This window comes from Triturus cristatus, chromosome 1_1, assembly GCF_964204655.1.
Source record: "Triturus cristatus chromosome 1_1, aTriCri1.1, whole genome shotgun sequence".
In the NCBI taxonomy this organism is placed as follows: Eukaryota; Metazoa; Chordata; class Amphibia; order Caudata; family Salamandridae; genus Triturus; species Triturus cristatus.
Window position 1 is genome coordinate 909,801,229 of NC_140579.1, and position 27,091 is coordinate 909,828,319.

Sequence of the window (27,091 nt, forward strand, 5' to 3'; positions counted from 1 at the left end):
CAGCCGAAATATGAATTCCAAATTACTCACCTGTTATCAGGAGAGAACCCAGTGCTGCATCTTTTAGCCCAGCACTGACCCTGAAAAGTAATTCTAAGCATATTTACCAGTAACTTGTATTTCCTTCCATAGGAATCCATTGTGTGGTTTTCACCAGAAAAGTTTCCAAGTGTCCATTTTTGAAGCGTACAAATATTCCTCTAAAATCAGCCGAACTACGAATTCTGATTTACTCACCTGTTATCAGGAGAAGACCCAGTGCTGCATATTTTAGACCAGCACTGACTATGAAAAGTAATTCTAAGCGTACTTACCAGTAACTTGTACTTCCTTCCATAGGAATCCATTGTGTGATTTTCACCAGAAAAGTTTCTAAGTGTCCATTTTTGAAACATACAAATATTCCTCTAAAATCAGCCGAAATATGAATTCCAATTTACTCACCTGTTATCAGGAGAGAACCCAGTGCTGCATCTTTTAGAGCAGCACTGACCCTGGAAAGTAATTCTAAGCATACTTACCAGTAACTTGTATTTCCTTCCTTAGGAATCCATTATGTGGTTTTCACCAGAAAAGTTTCCAAGTGTCCATTTATGAAACGTACAAATATTCCTCTAAAATCAGCCGAACTACGAATTCCGATTTACTCACCTGTTATCAGGAGAGAACCCAGTGCTGCATCTTTTTGAGCAGCACTGACCCTGAAAAGTAATTCTAAGCGTATTTACCAGTAACTTGTATTTCCTTCCATAGGAATCCATTGTGTGGTTTTCACCAGAAAAGTTTCCAAGTGTCCATTTTTTAGACTTAAAAATATTCCTCTAAAATCAGTTGAACTACGAATTCCGATTTACTCACCTGTTATCAGGAGAGAACCCAGTGCTGCATCTTTTAGAGCAGCACTGACCCTGAAAAGTAATTCTAAGTGTATTTACCAGTAACTTGTATTTCCTTCCATAGGAATCCATTGTGTGGTTTTCACCAGAAAAGTTTCCAAGTGTCCATTTTTGAAGCATACAAATATTCCTCTAAAATCACCCGAACTGCGAATTCTGATTTACTCACCTGTTATCAGGAGAAAACCCAGTGCTGCATCTTTTAGGCCAGCACTGACCATGAAAAGTAATTCCAAGCGTACTTACCAGTAACTTGTACTTCCTTCCATAGGAATCCATTGTGTGGTTTTCACCAGAAAAGTTTCTAAGTGTCCATTTTTGAAACGTACAAATATTCCTCTAAAATCAGCCGAAATACGAATTCCTGTTTACTCACCTGTTATCAGGAGAGAACCCAGGGCTGCATCTTTTAGCCCAGCACTGACCCTGAAAAGTAATTCTAAGCGTACTTACCAGTAACTTGTATTTCCTTCCATAGGAATCCATTGTGTGGGTTTCACCAGAAAAGTTTCTAAGTGTCCATTTTGAAACGTACAACTATTCCTATAAAATCAGCCGAACTATGAATTTTGATTTACTCACCTGTTATCGGGAATGAACTCAATGCTGCATCTTTTAGCCCAGCACTGACCCTGAAAAGTAATCCTAATCGTACTTACCAGTAACTTGTATTTCCTTCCATAGGAATCCATTGTGTTGTTTTCACCAGAAAAGTTTCTAAGTGTCCATTTTTGAAATGTACAAATATTCCTCTAAGATTAGCCAAACTACAAATTCCAATTTACTCACCTGTTATCAGGAGAGAACCCAGTGCTGCATCTTTAAGAGCAGCACTGACCCTGAAAAGTAATTCTAAGCGTATTTACCAGTAACTTGTATTTCCTTCCATAGGAATCCATTGTGTGGTTTTCACCAGAAAAGTTTCCAAGTGTCCATTTTTTAGACTTACAAATATTCCTCTAAAATCAGATGAACTACGAATTCCGATTTACTCACCTGTTATCAGGAGAGAACCCAGTGCTGCATCTTTTAGAGCAGACCTGACCCTGAAAAGTAATTCTAAGTGCATTTACCAGTAACTTGTATTTCCTTCTATAGGAATCCATTGTGTGGTTTTCACCAGAAAAGTTTCCAAGTGTCCATTTTTGAAGCGTACAAATATTCCTCTAAAATCAGCCGAACTACGAATTCTGATTTACTCACCTGTTATCAGGAGAAAACCCAGTGCTGCATCTTTTAGACCAGCACTGACTATGAAAAGTAATTCTAAGCGTACTTACCAGTAACTTGTACTTCCTTCCATAGGAATCCATTGTGTGGTTTTCACCAGAAAGTTTCTAAGTGTCCATTTTTTAAACATACAAATATTCCTCTAAAATCAGCCGAACTACGAATTCCGATTTACTCACCTGTTATCAGGAGAGAACCCAGTGCTGCATCTTTTAGAGCAGCACAGACCCTGAAAAGTAATTCTAAGCGTATTTACCAGTAACTTGTATTTCCTTCCATAGGAATCCATTGTGTGGGTTTCACCAGAAAAGTTTCCAAGTGTCCACTTTTGAAACATACAACTATTCCTCTAAAATCAGCCGAACTATGAATTTTGATTTACTCACCTGTTATCAGGAATGAACTCAAGGCTACATCTTTTTGCCCAGCATGACCCTGAAAAGTAATCCTAATCGTACTTACCAGTAACTTGTATTTCCTTACATAGGAATCCATTGTGTGGTTTTCACCAGAAAAGTTTCTAAGTGTCCATTTTTGAAACGTACAAATATTCCTCTAAGATCAGCCGAACTACAAATTCCAATTTACTCACCTGTTATCAGGAGAGAACCCAGTGCTGCATCTTTTAGAGGAGCACTGACCCTGAAAAGTAATTCTAAGCGTATTTACCAGTAACTTGTATTTCCTTCCATAGGAATCCATTGTGTGGTTTTCACCAGAAAAGTTTCCAAGTGTCCATTTTTGAAGCGTACAAATATTCCTCTAAAATCAGCCGAACTACAAATTCTGATTTACTCACCTGTTATCAGGAGAAGAACCAGTGCTGCATCTTTTAGACCAGCACTGACTATGAAAAGTAATTCTAAGCGTACTTACCAGTAACTTGTACTTCCTTCCATAGGAATCTATTGTGTGATTTTCACCAGAAAAGTTTCTAAGTGTCTATTTTTGAAACATACAAATATTCCTCTAAAATCAGCCGAAATATGAATTCCAAATTACTCACCTGTTATCAGGAGAGAACCCAGTGCTGCATCTTTTAGCCCAGCACTGACCCTGAAAAGTAATTCTAAGCATATTTACCAGTAACTTGTATTTCCTTCCATAGGAATCCATTGTGTGGTTTTCACCAGAAAAGTTTCCAAGTGTCCATTTTTGAAGCGTACAAATATTCCTCTAAAATCAGCCGAACTACGAATTCTGATTTACTCACCTGTTATCAGGAGAAGACCCAGTGCTGCATATTTTAGACCAGCACTGACTATGAAAAGTAATTCTAAGCGTACTTACCAGTAACTTGTACTTCCTTCCATAGGAATCCATTGTGTGATTTTCACCAGAAAAGTTTCTAAGTGTCCATTTTTGAAACATACAAATATTCCTCTAAAATCAGCCGAAATATGAATTCCAATTTACTCACCTGTTATCAGGAGAGAACCCAGTGCTGCATCTTTTAGAGCAGCACTGACCCTGGAAAGTAATTCTAAGCATACTTACCAGTAACTTGTATTTCCTTCCTTAGGAATCCATTATGTGGTTTTCACCAGAAAAGTTTCCAAGTGTCCATTTATGAAACGTACAAATATTCCTCTAAAATCAGCCGAACTACGAATTCCGATTTACTCACCTGTTATCAGGAGAGAACCCAGTGCTGCATCTTTTTGAGCAGCACTGACCCTGAAAAGTAATTCTAAGCGTATTTACCAGTAACTTGTATTTCCTTCCATAGGAATCCATTGTGTGGTTTTCACCAGAAAAGTTTCCAAGTGTCCATTTTTTAGACTTAAAAATATTCCTCTAAAATCAGTTGAACTACGAATTCCGATTTACTCACCTGTTATCAGGAGAGAACCCAGTGCTGCATCTTTTAGAGCAGCACTGACCCTGAAAAGTAATTCTAAGTGTATTTACCAGTAACTTGTATTTCCTTCCATAGGAATCCATTGTGTGGTTTTCACCAGAAAAGTTTCCAAGTGTCCATTTTTGAAGCATACAAATATTCCTCTAAAATCACCCGAACTGCGAATTCTGATTTACTCACCTGTTATCAGGAGAAAACCCAGTGCTGCATCTTTTAGGCCAGCACTGACCATGAAAAGTAATTCCAAGCGTACTTACCAGTAACTTGTACTTCCTTCCATAGGAATCCATTGTGTGGTTTTCACCAGAAAAGTTTCTAAGTGTCCATTTTTGAAACGTACAAATATTCCTCTAAAATCAGCCGAAATACGAATTCCTGTTTACTCACCTGTTATCAGGAGAGAACCCAGGGCTGCATCTTTTAGCCCAGCACTGACCCTGAAAAGTAATTCTAAGCGTACTTACCAGTAACTTGTATTTCCTTCCATAGGAATCCATTGTGTGGGTTTCACCAGAAAAGTTTCTAAGTGTCCATTTTGAAACGTACAACTATTCCTATAAAATCAGCCGAACTATGAATTTTGATTTACTCACCTGTTATCGGGAATGAACTCAATGCTGCATCTTTTAGCCCAGCACTGACCCTGAAAAGTAATCCTAATCGTACTTACCAGTAACTTGTATTTCCTTCCATAGGAATCCATTGTGTTGTTTTCACCAGAAAAGTTTCTAAGTGTCCATTTTTGAAATGTACAAATATTCCTCTAAGATTAGCCAAACTACAAATTCCAATTTACTCACCTGTTATCAGGAGAGAACCCAGTGCTGCATCTTTAAGAGCAGCACTGACCCTGAAAAGTAATTCTAAGCGTATTTACCAGTAACTTGTATTTCCTTCCATAGGAATCCATTGTGTGGTTTTCACCAGAAAAGTTTCCAAGTGTCCATTTTTTAGACTTACAAATATTCCTCTAAAATCAGATGAACTACGAATTCCGATTTACTCACCTGTTATCAGGAGAGAACCCAGTGCTGCATCTTTTAGAGCAGACCTGACCCTGAAAAGTAATTCTAAGTGCATTTACCAGTAACTTGTATTTCCTTCTATAGGAATCCATTGTGTGGTTTTCACCAGAAAAGTTTCCAAGTGTCCATTTTTGAAGCGTACAAATATTCCTCTAAAATCAGCCGAACTACGAATTCTGATTTACTCACCTGTTATCAGGAGAAAACCCAGTGCTGCATCTTTTAGACCAGCACTGACTATGAAAAGTAATTCTAAGCGTACTTACCAGTAACTTGTACTTCCTTCCATAGGAATCCATTGTGTGGTTTTCACCAGAAAGTTTCTAAGTGTCCATTTTTTAAACATACAAATATTCCTCTAAAATCAGCCGAACTACGAATTCCGATTTACTCACCTGTTATCAGGAGAGAACCCAGTGCTGCATCTTTTAGAGCAGCACAGACCCTGAAAAGTAATTCTAAGCGTATTTACCAGTAACTTGTATTTCCTTCCATAGGAATCCATTGTGTGGGTTTCACCAGAAAAGTTTCCAAGTGTCCACTTTTGAAACATACAACTATTCCTCTAAAATCAGCCGAACTATGAATTTTGATTTACTCACCTGTTATCAGGAATGAACTCAAGGCTACATCTTTTTGCCCAGCATGACCCTGAAAAGTAATCCTAATCGTACTTACCAGTAACTTGTATTTCCTTACATAGGAATCCATTGTGTGGTTTTCACCAGAAAAGTTTCTAAGTGTCCATTTTTGAAACGTACAAATATTCCTCTAAAATCAGCCGAACTACGAATTCCAATTTACTCACCTGTTATCAAGAGAGAACCCAGTGCTGCATCTTTTAGAGCAGCACTGACCCTGAAAAGTAATTCTAAGCGTACTTACCAGTAACTTGTATTTCCTTCCTTAGGAATCCATTGTGTGGTTTTCACCAGAAAAGTTTCCAAGTGTCCATTTATGAAACGTACAAATATTCCTCTAAAATCAGCCGAACTACGAATTCCGATTTACTCACCTGTTATCAGGAGAGAACCCAGTGCTGCAACTTTCAGAGCAGCACTGACCCTGAAAAGTAATTCTAAGCGTACTTACCAGTAACTTGTATTTCCGTCCTTAGGAATCCATTGTGTGGTTTTCACCAGAAAAGTTTCCAAGTGTCCATTTATGAAACGTACAGATATTCCTCTAAAATCAGCCGAACTACGTATTCCGATTTACTCACCTGTTATCAGGCTAGAACCCAGTGCTGCATCTTTTAGAGCAGCACTGACCCTGAAAAGTAATTCTAAGCGTATTTACCAGTAACTTGTATTTCCTTCCATAGGAATCCATTGTGTGGTTTTCACCAGAAAAGTTTCCAAGTGTCCATTTTTTAGACTTACAAATATTCCTCTAAAATCAGCCGAACTACGAATTCTGATTTACTTACCTGTTATCAGGAGAGAACCCAGTGCTGCATCTTTTAGAGCAGCACTGACCCTGAAAAGTAATTCTAAGCGTACTTACCAGTAACTTGTATTTCCTTCCATAGGAATCCGTTGTGTGGTTTTCACCAGAAAAGTTTCCAAGTGTCCATTTTTGAAACGTACAAATATTCCTCTACAATCAGCCGAACTACGAATTCTGATTTACTCACCTGTTATCAGGAGAGAACCCAGTGCTGCATCTTTTAGAGCAGCACTGACCCTGAAAAGTAATTCTAAGCGTATTTACCAGTAACTTGTATTTCCTTCCATAGGAATCCATTGTGTGGTTTTCACCAGAAAAGTTAACAAGTGTCCATTTTTGAAGCGTACAAATATTCCTCTAAAATCAGCCGAACTACGAATTCCAATTTACTCACCTGTTATCAAGAGAGAATCCAGTGCTGCATCTTTTAGAGCAGCACTGACCCTGAAAAGTAATTCTAAGCGTACTTACCAGTAACTTGTATTTCCTTCCTTAGGAATCCATTGTGTGGTTTTCACCAGAAAAGTTTCCAAGTGTCCATTTATGAAACGTACAAATATTCCTCTAAAATCAGCCGAACTACGAATTCCGATTTACTCACCTGTTATCAGGAGAGAACCCAGTGCTGCAACTTTCAGAGCAGCACTGACCCTGAAAAGTAATTCTAAGCGTACTTACCAGTAACTTGTATTTCCGTCCTTAGGAATCCATTGTGTGGTTTTCACCAGAAAAGTTTCCAAGTGTCCATTTATGAAACGTACAGATATTCCTCTAAAATCAGCCGAACTACGTATTCCGATTTACTCACCTGTTATCAGGCTAGAACCCAGTGCTGCATCTTTTAGAGCAGCACTGACCCTGAAAAGTAATTCTAAGCGTATTTACCAGTAACTTGTATTTCCTTCCATAGGAATCCATTGTGTGGTTTTCACCAGAAAAGTTTCCAAGTGTCCAGTTTTTTAGACTTACAAATATTCCTCTAAAATCAGCCGAACTACGAATTCTGATTTACTTACCTGTTATCAGGAGAGAACCCAGTGCTGCATCTTTTAGAGCAGCACTGACCCTGAAAAGTAATTCAAGGCGTACTTACCAGTAACTTGTATTTCCTTCCATAGGAATCCGTTGTGTGGTTTTCACCAGAAAAGTTTCCAAGTGTCCATTTTTGAAACGTACAAATATTCCTCTACAATCAGCCGAACTACGAATTCTGATTTACTCACCTGTTATCAGGAGAGAACCCAGTGCTGCATCTTTTAGAGCAGCACTGACCCTGAAAAGTAATTCTAAGCGTATTTACCAGTAACTTGTATTTCCTTCCATAGGAATCCATTGAGTGGTTTTCACCAGAAAAGTTAACAAGTGTCCATTTTTGAAGCGTACAAATATTCCTCTAAAATCAGCCGAACTACGAATTCCAATTTACTCACCTGTTATCAAGAGAGAACCCAGTGCTGCATCTTTTAGAGCAGCACTGACCCTGAAAAGTAATTCTAAGCGTACTTACCAGTAACTTGTATTTCCTTCCTTAGGAATCCATTGTGTGGTTTTCACCAGAAAAGTTTCCAAGTGTCCATTTATGAAACGTACAAATATTCCTCTAAAATCAGCCGAACTACGAATTCCGATTTACTCACCTGTTATCAGGCTAGAACCCAGTGCTGCATCTTTTAGAGCAGCACTGACCCTGAAAAGTAATTCTAAGTGTATTTACCAGTAACTTGTATTTCCTTCCTTAGGAATCCATTGTGTGGTTTTCACCAGAAAAGTTTTCAAGTGTCCATTTTTTAGACTTACAAATATTCCTCTAAAATCAGCCGAACTACGAATTCTGATTTACTCACCTGTTATTAGGAGAGAACCCAGTGTTGCATCTTTTAGAGCAGCACTGACCCTGAAAAGTAATTCTAAGCGTACTTACCAGTAACTTGTATTTCCTTCCTTAGGAATCCATTGTGTAGTTTTCACCAGAAAAGTTTCCAAGTGTCCATTTATGAAACGTACAAATATTCCTCTAAAATCAGCCGAACTACGAATTCCGATTTACTCACCTGTTATCAGGAGAGAACCCAGTGCTGCAACTTTCAGAGCAGCACTGACCCTGAAAAGTAATTCTAAGCGTACTTACCAGTAACTTGTATTTCCGTCCTTAGGAATCCATTGTGTGGTTTTCACCAGAAAAGTTTCCAAGTGTCCATTTATGAAACGTACAGATATTCCTCTAAAATCAGCCGAACTACGTATTCCGATTTACTCACCTGTTATCAGGCTAGAACCCAGTGCTGCATCTTTTAGAGCAGCACTGACCCTGAAAAGTAATTCTAAGCGTATTTACCAGTAACTTTTATTTCCTTCCATAGGAATCCATTGTGTGGTTTTCACCAGAAAAGTTTCCAAGTGTCCATTTTTTAGACTTACAAATATTCCTCTAAAATCAGCCGAACTACGAATTCTGATTTACTTACCTGTTATCAGGAGAGAACCCAGTGCTGCATCTTTTAGAGCAGCACTGACCCTGAAAAGTAATTCTAAGCGTACTTACCAGTAACTTGTATTTCCTTCCATAGGAATCCGTTGTGTGGTTTTCACCAGAAAAGTTTCCAAGTGTCCATTTTTGAAACGTACAAATATTCCTCTACAATCAGCCGAACTACGAATTCTGATTTACTCACCTGTTATCAGGAGAGAACCCAGTGCTGCATCTTTTAGAGCAGCACTGACCCTGAAAAGTAATTCTAAGCGTATTTACCAGTAACTTGTATTTCCTTCCATAGGAATCCATTGTGTGGTTTTCACCAGAAAAGTTAACAAGTGTCCATTTTTGAAGCGTACAAATATTCCTCTAAAATCAGCCGAACTACGAATTCCAATTTACTCACCTGTTATCAAGAGAGAACCCAGTGCTGCATCTTTTAGAGCAGCACTGACCCTGAAAAGTAATTCTAAGCGTACTTACCAGTAACTTGTATTTCCTTCCTTAGGAATCCATTGTGTGGTTTTCACCAGAAAAGTTTCCAAGTGTCCATTTATGAAACGTACAAATATTTCTCTAAAATCAGCCGAACTACGAATTCCGATTTACTCACCTGTTATCAGGAGAGAACCCAGTGCTGCATCTTTCAGAGCAGCACTGACCCTGAAAAGTAATTCTAAGCGTACTTACCAGTAACTTGTATTTCCGTCCTTAGGAATCCATTGTGTGGTTTTCACCAGAAAAGTTTCCAAGTGTCCATTTATGAAACGTACAGATATTCCTCTAAAATCAGCCGAACTACGTATTCCGATTTACTCACCTGTTATCAGGCTAGAACCCAGTGCTGCATCTTTTAGAGCAGCACTGACCCTGAAAAGTAATTCTAAGTGTATTTACCAGTAACTTGTATTTCCTTCCATAGGAATCCATTGTGTGGTTTTCACCAGAAAAGTTTTCAAGTGTCCATTTTTTAGACCTACAAATATTCCTCTAAAATCAGCCGAACTACGAATTCTGATTTACTCACCTGTTATCAGGAGAGAACCCAGTGCTGCATCTTTTAGAGCAGCACTGACACTGAAAAGTAATTCTAAGCGTACTTACCAGTAACTTGTATTTCCTTCCTTAGGAATCCATTGTGTGGTTTTCACCAGAAAAGTTTCCAAGTGTCCATTTATGAAACGTACAAATATTCCTCTAAAATCAGCCGAACTACGAATTCCGATTTACTCACCTGTTATCAGGAGAGAACCCAGTGCTGCATCTTTCAGAGCAGCACTGACCCTGAAAAGTAATTCTAAGCGTACTTACCAGTAACTTGTATTTCCGTCCTTAGGAATCCATTGTGTGGTTTTCACCAGAAAAGTTTCCAAGTGTCCATTTTTGAAACGTACAAATATTCCTCTACAATCAGCCGAACTACGAATTCTGATTTCCTCACCTGTTATCAGGAGATAACCCAGTGATGCATCTTTTAGAGTAGCACTGACCCTGAAAAGTAATTCTAAGCGTATTTACCAGTAACTTGTATTTCCTTCCATAGGAATCCATTGTGTGGTTTTCACCAGAAAAGTTAACAAGTGTCCATTTTTGAAGCGTACAAATATTCCTCTAAAATCAGCCGAACTACGAATTCTGATTTACTCACCTGTTATCAGGAGAAGACCCAGTGCTGCATCTTTTAGACCAGCACTGACCCTGAAAAGTAATTCTAAGCGTACTTACCAGTAACTTGTATTTCCTTCCATAGGAATCCATTGTGTGGTTTTCACCATAAAAGTTTCTAAGTGTCCATTTTTGAAACGTACAGATATTCCTCTAAAATCAGCCGAACTACGAATTCCGATTTACTCACCTGTTATCAGGAGAGAACCCAGTGCTGCATCTTTTAGAGCAGCCCTGACCCTGAAAAGTAATTCTAAGCGTATTTACCAGTAACTTTTATTTCCTTCCATAGGAATCCATTGTGTGGGTTTCACCAGAAAAGTTTTCAAGTGTCCATTTTGAAACGTACAACTATTCCTCTAAAATTAGCCGAACTATGAATTTTGATTTACTCACCTGTTATCAGGAATGAACTGAAGGCTGCAACTTTTAGCCCAGCACTGACCCTGAAAAGTAATCCTAATCGTACTTACCAGTAACTTGTATTTCCTTCCGTAGGAATCCATTGTGTGGTTTTCACCAGAAAAGTTAACAAGTGTCCATTTTTGAAGCGTACAAATATTCCTCTAAAATCAGCCGAACTACGAATTCTGATTTACTCACCTGTTATCAGGAGAAGACCCAGTGCTGCATCTTTTAGACCAGCACTGACCCTGAAAAGTAATTCTAAGCGTACTTACCAGTAACTTGTATTTCCTTCCATAGGAATCCATTGTGTGGTTTTCACCATAAAAGTTTCTAAGTGTCCATTTTTGAAACGTACAGATATTCCTCTAAAATCAGCCGAACTACGAATTCCGATTTACTCACCTGTTATCAGGAGAGAACCCAGTGCTGCATCTTTTAGAGCAGCCCTGACCCTGAAAAGTAATTCTAAGCGTATTTACCAGTAACTTTTATTTCCTTCCATAGGAATCCATTGTGTGGGTTTCACCAGAAAAGTTTTCAAGTGTCCATTTTGAAACATACAACTATTCCTCTAAAATTAGCCGAACTATGAATTTTGATTTACTCACCTGTTATCAGGAATGAACTGAAGGCTGCAACTTTTAGCCCAGCACTGACCCTGAAAAGTAATCCTAATCGTACTTACCAGTAACTTGTATTTCCTTCCGTAGGAATCCATTGTGTGGTTTTCACCAGAAAAGTTAACAAGTGTCCATTTTTGAAGCGTACAAATATTCCTCTAAAATCACCCGAACTGCGAATTTTGAGTTACTCACCTGTTATCAGGAGAAAACCCAGTGCTGCATCTTTTAGGCCAGCACTGACCATGAAAAGTAATTCTAAGCGTACTTACCAGTAACTTGTACTTCCTTCCATAGGAATCCATTGTGTGATTTTCACCAGAAAAGTTTCTAAGTGTCTATTTTTGAAACGTACAAATATTCCTCTAAAATCAGCCGAAATACGAATTCCTGTTTACTCACCTGTTATCAGGAGAGAACCCAGGGCTGCATCTTTTAGCCCAGCACTGACCCTGAAAAGTAATTCTAAGCGTACTTACCAGTAACTTGTATTTCCTTCCATAGGAATCCATTGTGTGGGTTTCACCAGAAAAGTTTCTAAGTGTCCATTTTGAAACGTACAACTATTCCTCTAAAATCAGCCGAACTATGAATTTTGATTTACTCACCTGTTATCGGGAATGAACTCAAGGCTGCATCTTTTAGCCCAGCACTGACCCTGAAAAGTAATCCTAATCGTACTTACCAGTAACTTGTATTTCCTTCCATAGGAATCCATTGTGTTGTTTTCACCAGAAAAGTTTCTAAGTGTCCATTTTTGAAATGTACAAATATTCCTCTAAGATTAGCCAAACTACAAATTCCAATTTACTCACCTGTTATCAGGAGAGAACCCAGTGCTGCATCTTTAAGAGCAGCACTGACCCTGAAAAGTAATTCTAAGCGTATTTACCAGTAACTTGTATTTCCTTCCATAGGAATCCATTGTGTGGTTTTCACCAGAAAAGTTTCCAAGTGTCCATTTTTTAGACTTACAAATATTCCTCTAAAATCAGATGAACTACGAATTCCGATTTACTCACCTGTTATCAGGAGAGAACCCAGTGCTGCATCTTTTAGAGCAGACCTGACCCTGAAAAGTAATTCTAAGTGTATTTACCAGTAACTTGTATTTACTTCCATAGGAATCCATTGTGTGGTTTTCACCAGAAAAGTTTCCAAGTGTCCATTTTTGAAGCGTACAAATATTCCTCTAAAATCAGCCGAACTACGAATTCTGATTTACTCACCTGTTATCAGGAGAAAACCCAGTGCTGCATCTTTTAGACCAGCACTGACTATGAAAAGTAATTCTAAGCATACTTACCAGTAACTTGTACTTCCTTCCATAGGAATCCATTGTGTGGTTTTCACCAGAAAGTTTCTAAGTGTCCATTTTTTGAACATACAAATATTCCTCTAAAATCAGCCGAACTACGAATTCCGATTTACTCACCTGTTATCAGGAGAGAACCCAGTGCTGCATCTTTTAGAGCAGCACAGACCCTGAAAAGTAATTCTAAGCGTATTTACCAGTAACTTGTATTTCCTTCCATAGGAATCCATTGTGTGGGGTTTCACCAGAAAAGTTTCCAAGTGTCCACTTTTGAAACATACAACTATTCCTCTAAAATCAGCCGAACTATGAATTTTGATTTACTCACCTGTTATCAGGAATGAACTCAAGGCTACATCTTTTTGCCCAGCATGACCCTGAAAAGTAATCCTAATCGTACTTACCAGTAACTTGTATTTCCTTACATAGGAATCCATTGTGTGGTTTTCACCAGAAAAGTTTCTAAGTGTCCATTTTTGAAACGTACAAATATTCCTCTAAGATCAGCCGAACTACAAATTCCAATTTACTCACCTGTTATCAGGAGAGAACCCAGTGCTGCATCTTTTAGAGGAGCACTGACCCTGAAAAGTAATTCTAAGCGTATTTACCAGTAACTTGTATTTCCTTCCATAGGAATCCATTGTGTGGTTTTCACCAGAAAAGTTTCCAAGTGTCCATTTTTGAAGCGTACAAATATTCCTCTAAAATCAGCCGAACTACAAATTCTGATTTACTCACCTGTTATCAGGAGAAGAACCAGTGCTGCATCTTTTAGACCAGCACTGACTATGAAAAGTAATTCTAAGCGTACTTACCAGTAACTTGTACTTCCTTCCATAGGAATCTATTGTGTGATTTTCACCAGAAAAGTTTCTAAGTGTCCATTTTTGAAACATACAAATATTCCTCTAAAATCAGCCGAAATATGAATTCCAAATTACTCACCTGTTATCAGGAGAGAACCCAGTGCTGCATCTTTTAGCCCAGCACTGACCCTGAAAAGTAATTCTAAGCATATTTACCAGTAACTTGTATTTCCTTCCATAGGAATCCATTGTGTGGTTTTCACCAGAAAAGTTTCCAAGTGTCCATTTTTGAAGCGTACAAATATTCCTCTAAAATCAGCCGAACTATGAATTCTGATTTACTCACCTGTTATCAGGAGAAGACCCAGTGCTGCATATTTTAGACCAGCACTGACTATGAAAAGTAATTCTAAGCGTACTTACCAGTAACTTGTACTTACTTCCATAGGAATCCATTGTGATTTTCACCAGAAAAGTTTCTAAGTGTCCATTTTTGAAACATACAAATATTCCTCTAAAATCAGCCGAAATATGAATTCCAATTTACTCACCTGTTATCAGGAGAGAACCCAGTGCTGCATCTTTTAGAGCAGCACTGACCCTGGAAAGTAATTCTAAGCATACTTACCAGTAACTTGTATTTCCTTCCTTAGGAATCCATTATGTGGTTTTCACCAGAAAAGTTTCCAAGTGTCCATTTATGAAACGTACAAATATTCCTCTAAAATCAGCCGAACTACGAATTCCGATTTACTCACCTGTTATCAGGAGAGAACCCAGTGCTGCATCTTTTAGAGCAGCACTGACCCTGAAAAGTAATTCTCAGCGTATTTACCAGTAACTTTATTTCCTTCCATAGGAATCCATTGTGTGGTTTTCACCAGAAAAGTTTCTAAGTGTCCATTTTTGAAACGTACAGATATTCCTCTAAAATCAGTTGAACTACGAATTCCGATTTACTCACCTGTTATCAGGAGAGAACCCAGTGCTACATCTTTTAAAGCAGCACTGACCCTGAAAAGTAATTCTAAGTGTATTTACCAGTAACGTGTATTTCCTTCCATAGGAATCCATTGTGTTGTTTTCACCAGAAAAGTTTCTAAGTGTCCATTTTTGAAACGTACAAATATTCCTCTAAAATCAGCCGAACTACGAATTCCAATTTACTCACCTGTTATCAAGAGAGAACCCAGTGCTGCATCTTTTAGAGCAGCACTGACCCTGAAAAGTAATTCTAAGCGTACTTACCAGTAACTTGTATTTCCTTCCTTAGGAATCCATTGTGTGGTTTTCACCAGAAAAGTTTCCAAGTGTCCATTTATGAAACGTACAAATATTCCTCAAAAATCAGCCGAACTACGAATTCAGATTTACTCACCTGTTATCAGGAGAGAACCCAGTGCTGCATCTTTTTGAGCAGCACTGACCCTGAAAAGTAATTCTAAGCGTATTTACCAGTAACTTGTATTTCCTTCCATAGGAATCCATTGTGTGGTTTTCACCAGAAAAGTTTCCAAGTGTCCATTTTTTAGACTTACAAATATTCCTCTAAAATCAGTTGAACTACGAATTCCGATTTACTCACCTGTTATCAGGAGAGAACCCAGTGCTGCATCTTTTAGAGCAGCACTGACCCTGAAAAGTAATTCTAAGTGTATTTACCAGTAACTTGTATTTCCTTCCATAGGAATCCATTGTGTGGTTTTCACCAGAAAAGTTTCCAAGTGTCCATTTTTGAAGCATACAAATATTCCTCTAAAATCACCCGAACTGCGAATTCTGATTTACTCACCTGTTATCAGGAGAAAACCCAGTGCTGCATCTTTTAGGCCAGCACTGACCATGAAAAGTAATTCCAAGCGTACTTACCAGTAACTTGTACTTCCTTCCATAGGAATCCATTGTGTGGTTTTCACCAGAAACGTTTCTAAGTGTCCATTTTTGAAACGTACAAATATTCCTCTAAAATCAGCCGAAATACGAATTCCTGTTTACTCACCTGTTATCAGGAGAGAACCCAGGGCTGCATCTTTTAGCCCAGCACTGACCCTGAAAAGTAATTCTAAGCGTACTTACCAGTAACTTGTATTTCCTTCCATAGGAATCCATTGTGTGGGTTTCACCAGAAAAGTTTCTAAGTGTCCATTTTTGAAACGTACAACTATTCCTCTAAAATCAGCCGAACTATGAATTTTGATTTACTCACCTGTTATCGGGAATTAACTCAATGCTGCATCTTTTAGCCCAGCACTGACCCTGAAAAGTAATCCTAATCGTACTTACCAGTAACTTGTATTTCCTTCCATAGGAATCCATTGTGTTGTTTTCACCAGAAAAGTTTCTAAGTGTCCATTTCTGAAATGTACAAATATTCCTCTAAGATTAGCCAAACTACAAATTCCAATTTACTCACCTGTTATCAGGAGAGAACCCAGTGCTGCATCTTTAAGAGCAGCACTGACCCAGAAAAGTAATTCTAAGCGTATTTACCAGTAACTTGTATTTCCTTCCATAGGAATCCATTGTGTGGTTTTCACCAGAAAAGTTTCCAAGTGTCCATTTTTTAGACTTACAAATATTCCTCTAAAATCAGATGAACTACGAATTCCGATTTACTCACCTGTTATCAGGAGAGAACCCAGTGCTGCATCTTTTAGAGCAGACCTGACCCTGAAAAGTAATTCTAAGTGTATTTACAAGTAAATTGTATTTCCTTCCATAGGAATCCATTGTGTGGTTTTCACCAGAAAAGTTTCCAAGTGTCCATTTTTGAAGCGTACAAATATTCCTCTAAAATCAGCCGAACTACGAATTCTGATTTACTCACCTGTTATCAGGAGAAAACCCAGTGCTGCATCTTTTAGACCAGCACTGACTATGAAAAGTAATTCTAAGCGTACTTACCAGTAACTTGTACTTCCTTCCATAGGAATCCATTGTGTGGTTTTCACCAGAAAGTTTCTAAGTGTCCATTTTTTAAACATACAAATATTCCTCTAAAATCAGCCGAACTACGAATTCCGATTTACTCACCTGTTATCAGGAGAGAACCCAGTGCTGCATCTTTTAGAGCAGCACAGACCCTGAAAAGTAATTCTAAGCGTATTTACCAGTAACTTGTATTTCCTTCCATAGGAATCCATTGTGTGGGTTTCACCAGAAAAGTTTCCAAGTGTCCACTTTTGAAACATACAACTATTCCTCTAAAATCAGCCGAACTATGAATTTTGATTTACTCACCTGTTATCAGGAATGAACTCAAGGCTACATCTTTTTGCCCAGCATGACCCTGAAAAGTAATCCTAATCGTACTTACCAGTAACTTGTATTTCCTTACATAGGAATCCATTGTGTGGTTTTCACCAGAAAAGTTTCTAAGTGTCCATTTTTGAAACGTACAAATATTCCTCTAAGATCAGCCGAACTACAAATTCCAATTTACTCACCTGTTATCAGGAGAGAACCCAGTGCTGCATCTTTTAGAGGAGCACTGACCCTGAAAAGTAATTCTAAGCGTATTTACCAGTAACTTGTATTTCCTTCCATAGGAATCCATTGTGTGGTTTTCACCAGAAAAGTTTCCAAGTGTCCATTTTTGAAGCGTACAAATATTCCTCTAAAATCAGCCGAACTACAAATTCTGATTTACTCACCTGTTATCAGGAGAAGAACCAGTGCTGCATCTTTTAGACCAGCACTGACTATGAAAAGTAATTCTAAGCGTACTTACCAGTAACTTGTACTTCCTTCCATAGGAATCTATTGTGTGATTTTCACCAGAAAAGTTTCTAAGTGTCCATTTTTGAAACATACAAATATTCCTCTAAAATCAGCCGAAATATGAATTCCAAATTACTCACCTGTTATCAGGAGAGAACCCAGTGCTGCATCTTTTAGCCCAGCACTGACCCTGAAAAGTAATTCTAAGCATATTTACCAGTAACTTGTATTTCCTTCCATAGGAATCCATTGTGTGGTTTTCACCAGAAAAGTTTCCAAGTGTCCATTTTTGAAGCGTACAAATATTCCTCTAAAATCAGCCGAACTACGAATTCTGATTTACTCACCTGTTATCAGGAGAAGACCCAGTGCTGCATATTTTAGACCAGCACTGACTATGAAAAGTAATTCTAAGCGTACTTACCAGTAACTTGTACTTCCTTCCATAGGAATCCATTGTGTGATTTTCACCAGAAAAGTTTCTAAGTGTCCATTTTTGAAACATACAAATATTCCTCTAAAATCAGCCGAAATATGAATTCCAATTTACTCACCTGTTATCAGGAGAGAACCCAGTGCTGCATCTTTTAGAGCAGCACTGACCCTGGAAAGTAATTCTAAGCATACTTACCAGTAACTTGTATTTCCTTCCTTAGGAATCCATTATGTGGTTTTCACCAGAAAAGTTTCCAAGTGTCCATTTATGAAACGTACAAATATTCCTCTAAAATCAGCCGAACTACGAATTCCGATTTACTCACCTGTTATCAGGAGAGAACCCAGTGCTGCATCTTTTTGAGCAGCACTGACCCTGAAAAGTAATTCTAAGCGTATTTACCAGTAACTTGTATTTCCTTCCATAGGAATCCATTGTGTGGTTTTCACCAGAAAAGTTTCCAAGTGTCCATTTTTTAGACTTAAAAATATTCCTCTAAAATCAGTTGAACTACGAATTCCGATTTACTCACCTGTTATCAGGAGAGAACCCAGTGCTGCATCTTTTAGAGCAGCACTGACCCTGAAAAGTAATTCTAAGTGTATTTACCAGTAACTTGTATTTCCTTCCATAGGAATCCATTGTGTGGTTTTCACCAGAAAAGTTTCCAAGTGTCCATTTTTGAAGCATACAAATATTCCTCTAAAATCACCCGAACTGCGAATTCTGATTTACTCACCTGTTATCAGGAGAAAACCCAGTGCTGCATCTTTTAGGCCAGCACTGACCATGAAAAGTAATTCCAAGCGTACTTACCAGTAACTTGTACTTCCTTCCATAGGAATCCATTGTGTGGTTTTCACCAGAAAAGTTTCTAAGTGTCCATTTTTGAAACGTACAAATATTCCTCTAAAATCAGCCGAAATACGAATTCCTGTTTACTCACCTGTTATCAGGAGAGAACCCAGGGCTGCATCTTTTAGCCCAGCACTGACCCTGAAAAGTAATTCTAAGCGTACTTACCAGTAACTTGTATTTCCTTCCATAGGAATCCATTGTGTGGGTTTCACCAGAAAAGTTTCTAAGTGTCCATTTTGAAACGTACAACTATTCCTATAAAATCAGCCGAACTATGAATTTTGATTTACTCACCTGTTATCGGGAATGAACTCAATGCTGCATCTTTTAGCCCAGCACTGACCCTGAAAAGTAATCCTAATCGTACTTACCAGTAACTTGTATTTCCTTCCATAGGAATCCATTGTGTTGTTTTCACCAGAAAAGTTTCTAAGTGTCCATTTTTGAAATGTACAAATATTCCTCTAAGATTAGCCAAACTACAAATTCCAATTTACTCACCTGTTATCAGGAGAGAACCCAGTGCTGCATCTTTAAGAGCAGCACTGACCCTGAAAAGTAATTCTAAGCGTATTTACCAGTAACTTGTATTTCCTTCCATAGGAATCCATTGTGTGGTTTTCACCAGAAAAGTTTCCAAGTGTCCATTTTTTAGACTTACAAATATTCCTCTAAAATCACCCGAACTGCGAATTCTGATTTACTCACCTGTTTCAGGAGAAAACCCAGTGCTGTATCTTTTAGACCAGCACTGACCATGAAAAGTAATTCTAAGCGTACTTACCAGTAACTAGTACTTCCTTCCATAGGAATCCATTGTGTGGTTTTCACCAGAAAAGTTTCTAAGTGTCCATTTTTGAAATGTACAAATATTCCTCTAACCTCAGCCGAACTACGAATTCCGATTTACTTACCTGTTATCAGGAGAGAACCCAGTGCTGCATCTTTTAGAGCAGCACTGACCCTGAAAAGTAATTCTAAGCGTACTTACCAGTAACTTGTATTTCCTTCCTTAGGAATCCATTGTGTGGTTTTCACCAGAAAAGTTTCCAAGTGTCCATGTATGAAACGAACAAACATTCCTCTAAAATCAGCCGAACTTCGAATTCCGATTTACTCACCTGTTATCAGGAGAGAACCCAGTGCTGCATCTTTTAGAGCAGCACTGACCCTGAAAAGTAATTCTAAGCGTACTTACCAGTAACTTGTATTTCCTTCCTTAGGAATCCATTGTGTGGTTTTCCCCAGAAAAGTTTCCAAGTGTCCATGTATGAAACGTACAAACATTCCCCTAAAATCAGCCGAACTACGAATTCCGATTTACTCACCTGTTATCAGAAGAGAACCCAGTGCTGCATCTTTTAGAGCAGCACTGACCCTGAAAAGTAATTCTAAGTGTATTTACCAGTAACTTGTATTTCCTTCCATAGGAATCCATTGTGTGGTTTTCACCAGAAAAGTTTCCAAGTGTCCATTTTTTAGACTTACAAATATTCCTCTAAAATCAGCCGAACTACGAATTCTGATTTACTCACCTGTTATCAGGAGAGAACCCAGTGCTGCATCTTTTAGAGCAGCACTGACCCTGAAAAGTAATTCTAAGCGTATTTACCAGTAACTTGTATTTCCTTCCATAGGAATCCATTGTGTGGTTTTCACCAGAAAAGTTTCCAAGTGTCCATTTTTGAAGCGTACAAATATTCCTCTAAAATCAGCCGAACTACGAATTCTGATTTACTCACCTGTTATCAGGAGAAAACCCAGTGCTGCATCTTTTAGACCAGCACTGACTATGAAAAGTAATTCTAAGCGTACTTACCAGTAACTTGTACTTCCTTCCATAGGAATCCATTGTGTGATTTTCACCAGAAAAGTTTCTAAGTGTCCATTTTTGAAACGTACAAATATTCCTCTAAAATCAGCCGAAATACGAATTCCAATTTACTCATCTGTTATCAGGAGAGAAGCCAGGGCTGCATCTTTTAGCCCAGCACTGACCCTGAAAAGTAATTCTAAGCGTACTTACCAGTAACTTGTATTTCCTTCCATAGGAATCCATTGTGTGGTATTCACCAGAAAAGTTTCCAAGTGTCCATTTTTGAAACGTACAACTATTCCTCTAAAATCAGCCGAACTATGAATTTTGATTTACTCACCTGTTATCAGGAATGAACTCAAGGCTGCATCTTTTAGCCCAGCACTGACCCTGAAAAGTAATCCTAATCGTACTTACCAGTAACTTGTATTTCCTTCCATAGGAATCCATTGTGTTGTTTTCACCAGAAAAGTTTCTAAGTGTCCATTTTTGAAATGTACAAATATTCCTCTAAGATTAGCCAAACTACAAATTCCAATTTACTCACCTGTTATCAGGAGAGAACCCAGTGCTGCATCTTTAAGAGCAGCACTGACCCAGAAAAGTAATTCTAAGCGTATTTACCAGTAACTTGTATTTCCTTCCATAGGAATCCATTGTGTGGTTTTCACCAGAAAAGTTTCCAAGTGTCCATTTTTTAGACTTACAAATATTCCTCTAAAATCAGATGAACTACGAATTCCGATTTACTCACCTGTTATCAGGAGAGAACCCAGTGCTGCATCTTTTAGAGCAGACCTGACCCTGAAAAGTAATTCTAAGTGTATTTACCAGTAACTTGTATTTCCTTCCATAGGAATCCATTGTGTGGTTTTCACCAGAAAAGTTTCCAAGTGTCCATTTTTGAAGCGTACAAATATTCCTCTAAAATCAGCCGAACTACGAATTCTGATTTACTCACCTGTTATCAGGAGAAAACCCAGTGCTGCATCTTTTAGACCAGCACTGACTATGAAAAGTAATTCTAAGCGTACTTACCAGTAACTTGTACTTCCTTCCATAGGAATCCATTGTGTGGTTTTCACCAGAAAGTTTCTAAGTGTCCATTTTTTAAACATACAAATATTCCTCTAAAATCAGCCGAACTACGAATTCCGATTTACTCACCTGTTATCAGGAGAGAACCCAGTGCTGCATCTTTTAGAGCAGCACAGACCCTGAAAAGTAATTCTAAGCGTATTTACCAGTAACTTGTATTTCCTTCCATAGGAATCCATTGTGTGGTTTTCACCAGAAAAGTTTCCAAGTGTCCATTTTTGAAGCGTACAAATATTCCTCTAAAATCAGCCGAACTACGAATTCTGATTTACTCACCTGTTATCAGGAGAAAACCCAGTGCTGCATCTTTTAGACCAGCACTGACTATGAAAAGTAATTCTAAGCGTACTTACCAGTAACTTGTACTTCCTTCCATAGGAATCCATTGTGTGGTTTTCACCAGAAAGTTTCTAAGTGTCCATTTTTTAAACATACAAATATTCCTCTAAAATCAGCCGAACTACGAATTCCGATTTACTCACCTGTTATCAGGAGAGAACCCAGTGCTGCATCTTTTAGAGCAGCACAGACCCTGAAAAGTAATTCTAAGCGTATTTACCAGTAACTTGTATTTCCTTCCATAGGAATCCATTGTGTGGGTTTCACCAGAAAAGTTTCCAAGTGTCCACTTTTGAAACATACAACTATTCCTCTAAAATCAGCCGAACTATGAATTTTGATTTACTCACCTGTTATCAGGAATGAACTCAAGGCTACATCTTTTTGCCCAGCATGACCCTGAAAAGTAATCCTAATCGTACTTACCAGTAACTTGTATTTCCTTACATAGGAATCCATTGTGTGGTTTTCACCAGAAAAGTTTCTAAGTGTCCATTTTTGAAACGTACAAATATTCCTCTAAGATCAGCCGAACTACAAATTCCAATTTACTCACCTGTTATCAGGAGAGAACCCAGTGCTGCATCTTTTAGAGGAGCACTGACCCTGAAAAGTAATTCTAAGCGTATTTACCAGTAACTTGTATTTCCTTCCATAGGAATCCATTGTGTGGTTTTCACCAGAAAAGTTTCCAAGTGTCCATTTTTGAAGCGTACAAATATTCCTCTAAAATCAGCCGAACTACAAATTCTGATTTACTCACCTGTTATCAGGAGAAGAACCAGTGCTGCATCTTTTAGACCAGCACTGACTATGAAAAGTAATTCTAAGCGTACTTACCAGTAACTTGTACTTCCTTCCATAGGAATCTATTGTGTGATTTTCACCAGAAAAGTTTCTAAGTGTCCATTTTTGAAACATACAAATATTCCTCTAAAATCAGCCGAAATATGAATTCCAAATTACTCACCTGTTATCAGGAGAGAACCCAGTGCTGCATCTTTTAGCCCAGCACTGACCCTGAAAAGTAATTCTAAGCATATTTACCAGTAACTTGTATTTCCTTCCATAGGAATCCATTGTGTGGTTTTCACCAGAAAAGTTTCCAAGTGTCCATTTTTGAAGCGTACAAATATTCCTCTAAAATCAGCCGAACTACGAATTCTGATTTACTCACCTGTTATCAGGAGAAGACCCAGTGCTGCATATTTTAGACCAGCACTGACTATGAAAAGTAATTCTAAGCGTACTTACCAGTAACTTGTACTTCCTTCCATAGGAATCCATTGTGTGATTTTCACCAGAAAAGTTTCTAAGTGTCCATTTTTGAAACATACAAATATTCCTCTAAAATCAGCCGAAATATGAATTCCAATTTACTCACCTGTTATCAGGAGAGAACCCAGTGCTGCATCTTTTAGAGCAGCACTGACCCTGGAAAGTAATTCTAAGCATACTTACCAGTAACTTGTATTTCCTTCCTTAGGAATCCATTATGTGGTTTTCACCAGAAAAGTTTCCAAGTGTCCATTTATGAAACGTACAAATATTCCTCTAAAATCAGCCGAACTACGAATTCCGATTTACTCACCTGTTATCAGGAGAGAACCCAGTGCTGCATCTTTTTGAGCAGCACTGACCCTGAAAAGTAATTCTAAGCGTATTTACCAGTAACTTGTATTTCCTTCCATAGGAATCCATTGTGTGGTTTTCACCAGAAAAGTTTCCAAGTGTCCATTTTTTAGACTTAAAAATATTCCTCTAAAATCAGTTGAACTACGAATTCCGATTTACTCACCTGTTATCAGGAGAGAACCCAGTGCTGCATCTTTTAGAGCAGCACTGACCCTGAAAAGTAATTCTAAGTGTATTTACCAGTAACTTGTTTTTCCTTCCATAGGAATCCATTGTGTGGTTTTCACCAGAAAAGTTTCCAAGTGTCCATTTTTGAAGCATACAAATATTCCTCTAAAATCACCCGAACTGCGAATTCTGATTTACTCACCTGTTATCAGGAGAAAACCCAGTGCTGCATCTTTTAGGCCAGCACTGACCATGAAAAGTAATTCCAAGCGTACTTACCAGTAACTTGTACTTCCTTCCATAGGAATCCATTGTGTGGTTTTCACCAGAAAAGTTTCTAAGTGTCCATTTTTGAAACGTACAAATATTCCTCTAAAATCAGCCGAAATACGAATTCCTGTTTACTCACCTGTTATCAGGAGAGAACCCAGGGCTGCATCTTTTAGCCCAGCACTGACCCTGAAAAGTAATTCTAAGCGTACTTACCAGTAACTTGTATTTCCTTCCATAGGAATCCATTGTGTGGGTTTCACCAGAAAAGTTTCTAAGTGTCCATTTTGAAACGTACAACTATTCCTATAAAATCAGCCGAACTATGAATTTTGATTTACTCACCTGTTATCGGGAATGAACTCAATGCTGCATCTTTTAGCCCAGCACTGACCCTGAAAAGTAATCCTAATCGTACTTACCAGTAACTTGTATTTCCTTCCATAGGAATCCATTGTGTTGTTTTCACCAGAAAAGTTTCTAAGTGTCCATTTTTGAAATGTACAAATATTCCTCTAAGATTAGCCAAACTACAAATTCCAATTTACTCACCTGTTATCAGGAGAGAACCCAGTGCTGCATCTTTAAGAGCAGCACTGACCCTGAAAAGTAATTCTAAGCGTATTTACCAGTAACTTGTATTTCCTTCCATAGGAATCCATTGTGTGGTTTTCACCAGAAAAGTTTCCAAGTGTCCATTTTTTAGACTTACAAATATTCCTCTAAAATCAGATGAACTACGAATTCCGATTTACTCACCTGTTATCAGGAGAGAACCCAGTGCTGCATCTTTTAGAGCAGACCTGACCCTGAAAAGTAATTCTAAGTGCATTTACCAGTAACTTGTATTTCCTTCTATAGGAATCCATTGTGTGGTTTTCACCAGAAAAGTTTCCAAGTGTCCATTTTTGAAGCGTACAAATATTCCTCTAAAATCAGCCGAACTACGAATTCTGATTTACTCACCTGTTATCAGGAGAAAACCCAGTGCTGCATCTTTTAGACCAGCACTGACTATGAAAAGTAATTCTAAGCGTACTTACCAGTAACTTGTACTTCCTTCCATAGGAATCCATTGTGTGGTTTTCACCAGAAAGTTTCTAAGTGTCCATTTTTTAAACATACAAATATTCCTCTAAAATCAGCCGAACTACGAATTCCGATTTACTCACCTGTTATCAGGAGAGAACCCAGTGCTGCATCTTTTAGAGCAGCACAGACCCTGAAAAGTAATTCTAAGCGTATTTACCAGTAACTTGTATTTCCTTCCATAGGAATCCATTGTGTGGGTTTCACCAGAAAAGTTTCCAAGTGTCCACTTTTGAAACATACAACTATTCCTCTAAAATCAGCCGAACTATGAATTTTGATTTACTCACCTGTTATCAGGAATGAACTCAAGGCTACATCTTTTTGCCCAGCATGACCCTGAAAAGTAATCCTAATCGTACTTACCAGTAACTTGTATTTCCTTACATAGGAATCCATTGTGTGGTTTTCACCAGAAAAGTTTCTAAGTGTCCATTTTTGAAACGTACAAATATTCCTCTAAGATCAGCCGAACTACAAATTCCAATTTACTCACCTGTTATCAGGAGAGAACCCAGTGCTGCATCTTTTAGAGGAGCACTGACCCTGAAAAGTAATTCTAAGCGTATTTACCAGTAACTTGTATTTCCTTCCATAGGAATCCATTGTGTGGTTTTCACCAGAAAAGTTTCCAAGTGTCCATTTTTGAAGCGTACAAATATTCCTCTAAAATCAGCCGAACTACAAATTCTGATTTACTCACCTGTTATCAGGAGAAGAACCAGTGCTGCATCTTTTAGACCAGCACTGACTATGAAAAGTAATTCTAAGCGTACTTACCAGTAACTTGTACTTCCTTCCATAGGAATCTATTGTGTGATTTTCACCAGAAAAGTTTCTAAGTGTCTATTTTTGAAACATACAAATATTCCTCTAAAATCAGCCGAAATATGAATTCCAAATTACTCACCTGTTATCAGGAGAGAACCCAGTGCTGCATCTTTTAGCCCAGCACTGACCCTGAAAAGTAATTCTAAGCATATTTACCAGTAACTTGTATTTCCTTCCATAGGAATCCATTGTGTGGTTTTCACCAGAAAAGTTTCCAAGTGTCCATTTTTGAAGCGTACAAATATTCCTCTAAAATCAGCCGAACTACGAATTCTGATTTACTCACCTGTTATCAGGAGAAGACCCAGTGCTGCATATTTTAGACCAGCACTGACTATGAAAAGTAATTCTAAGCGTACTTACCAGTAACTTGTACTTCCTTCCATAGGAATCCATTGTGTGATTTTCACCAGAAAAGTTTCTAAGTGTCCATTTTTGAAACATACAAATATTCCTCTAAAATCAGCCGAAATATGAATTCCAATTTACTCACCTGTTATCAGGAGAGAACCCAGTGCTGCATCTTTTAGAGCAGCACTGACCCTGGAAAGTAATTCTAAGCATACTTACCAGTAACTTGTATTTCCTTCCTTAGGAATCCATTATGTGGTTTTCACCAGAAAAGTTTCCAAGTGTCCATTTATGAAACGTACAAATATTCCTCTAAAATCAGCCGAACTACGAATTCCGATTTACTCACCTGTTATCAGGAGAGAACCCAGTGCTGCATCTTTTTGAGCAGCACTGACCCTGAAAAGTAATTCTAAGCGTATTTACCAGTAACTTGTATTTCCTTCCATAGGAATCCATTGTGTGGTTTTCACCAGAAAAGTTTCCAAGTGTCCATTTTTTAGACTTAAAAATATTCCTCTAAAATCAGTTGAACTACGAATTCCGATTTACTCACCTGTTATCAGGAGAGAACCCAGTGCTGCATCTTTTAGAGCAGCACTGACCCTGAAAAGTAATTCTAAGTGTATTTACCAGTAACTTGTATTTCCTTCCATAGGAATCCATTGTGTGGTTTTCACCAGAAAAGTTTCCAAGTGTCCATTTTTGAAGCATACAAATATTCCTCTA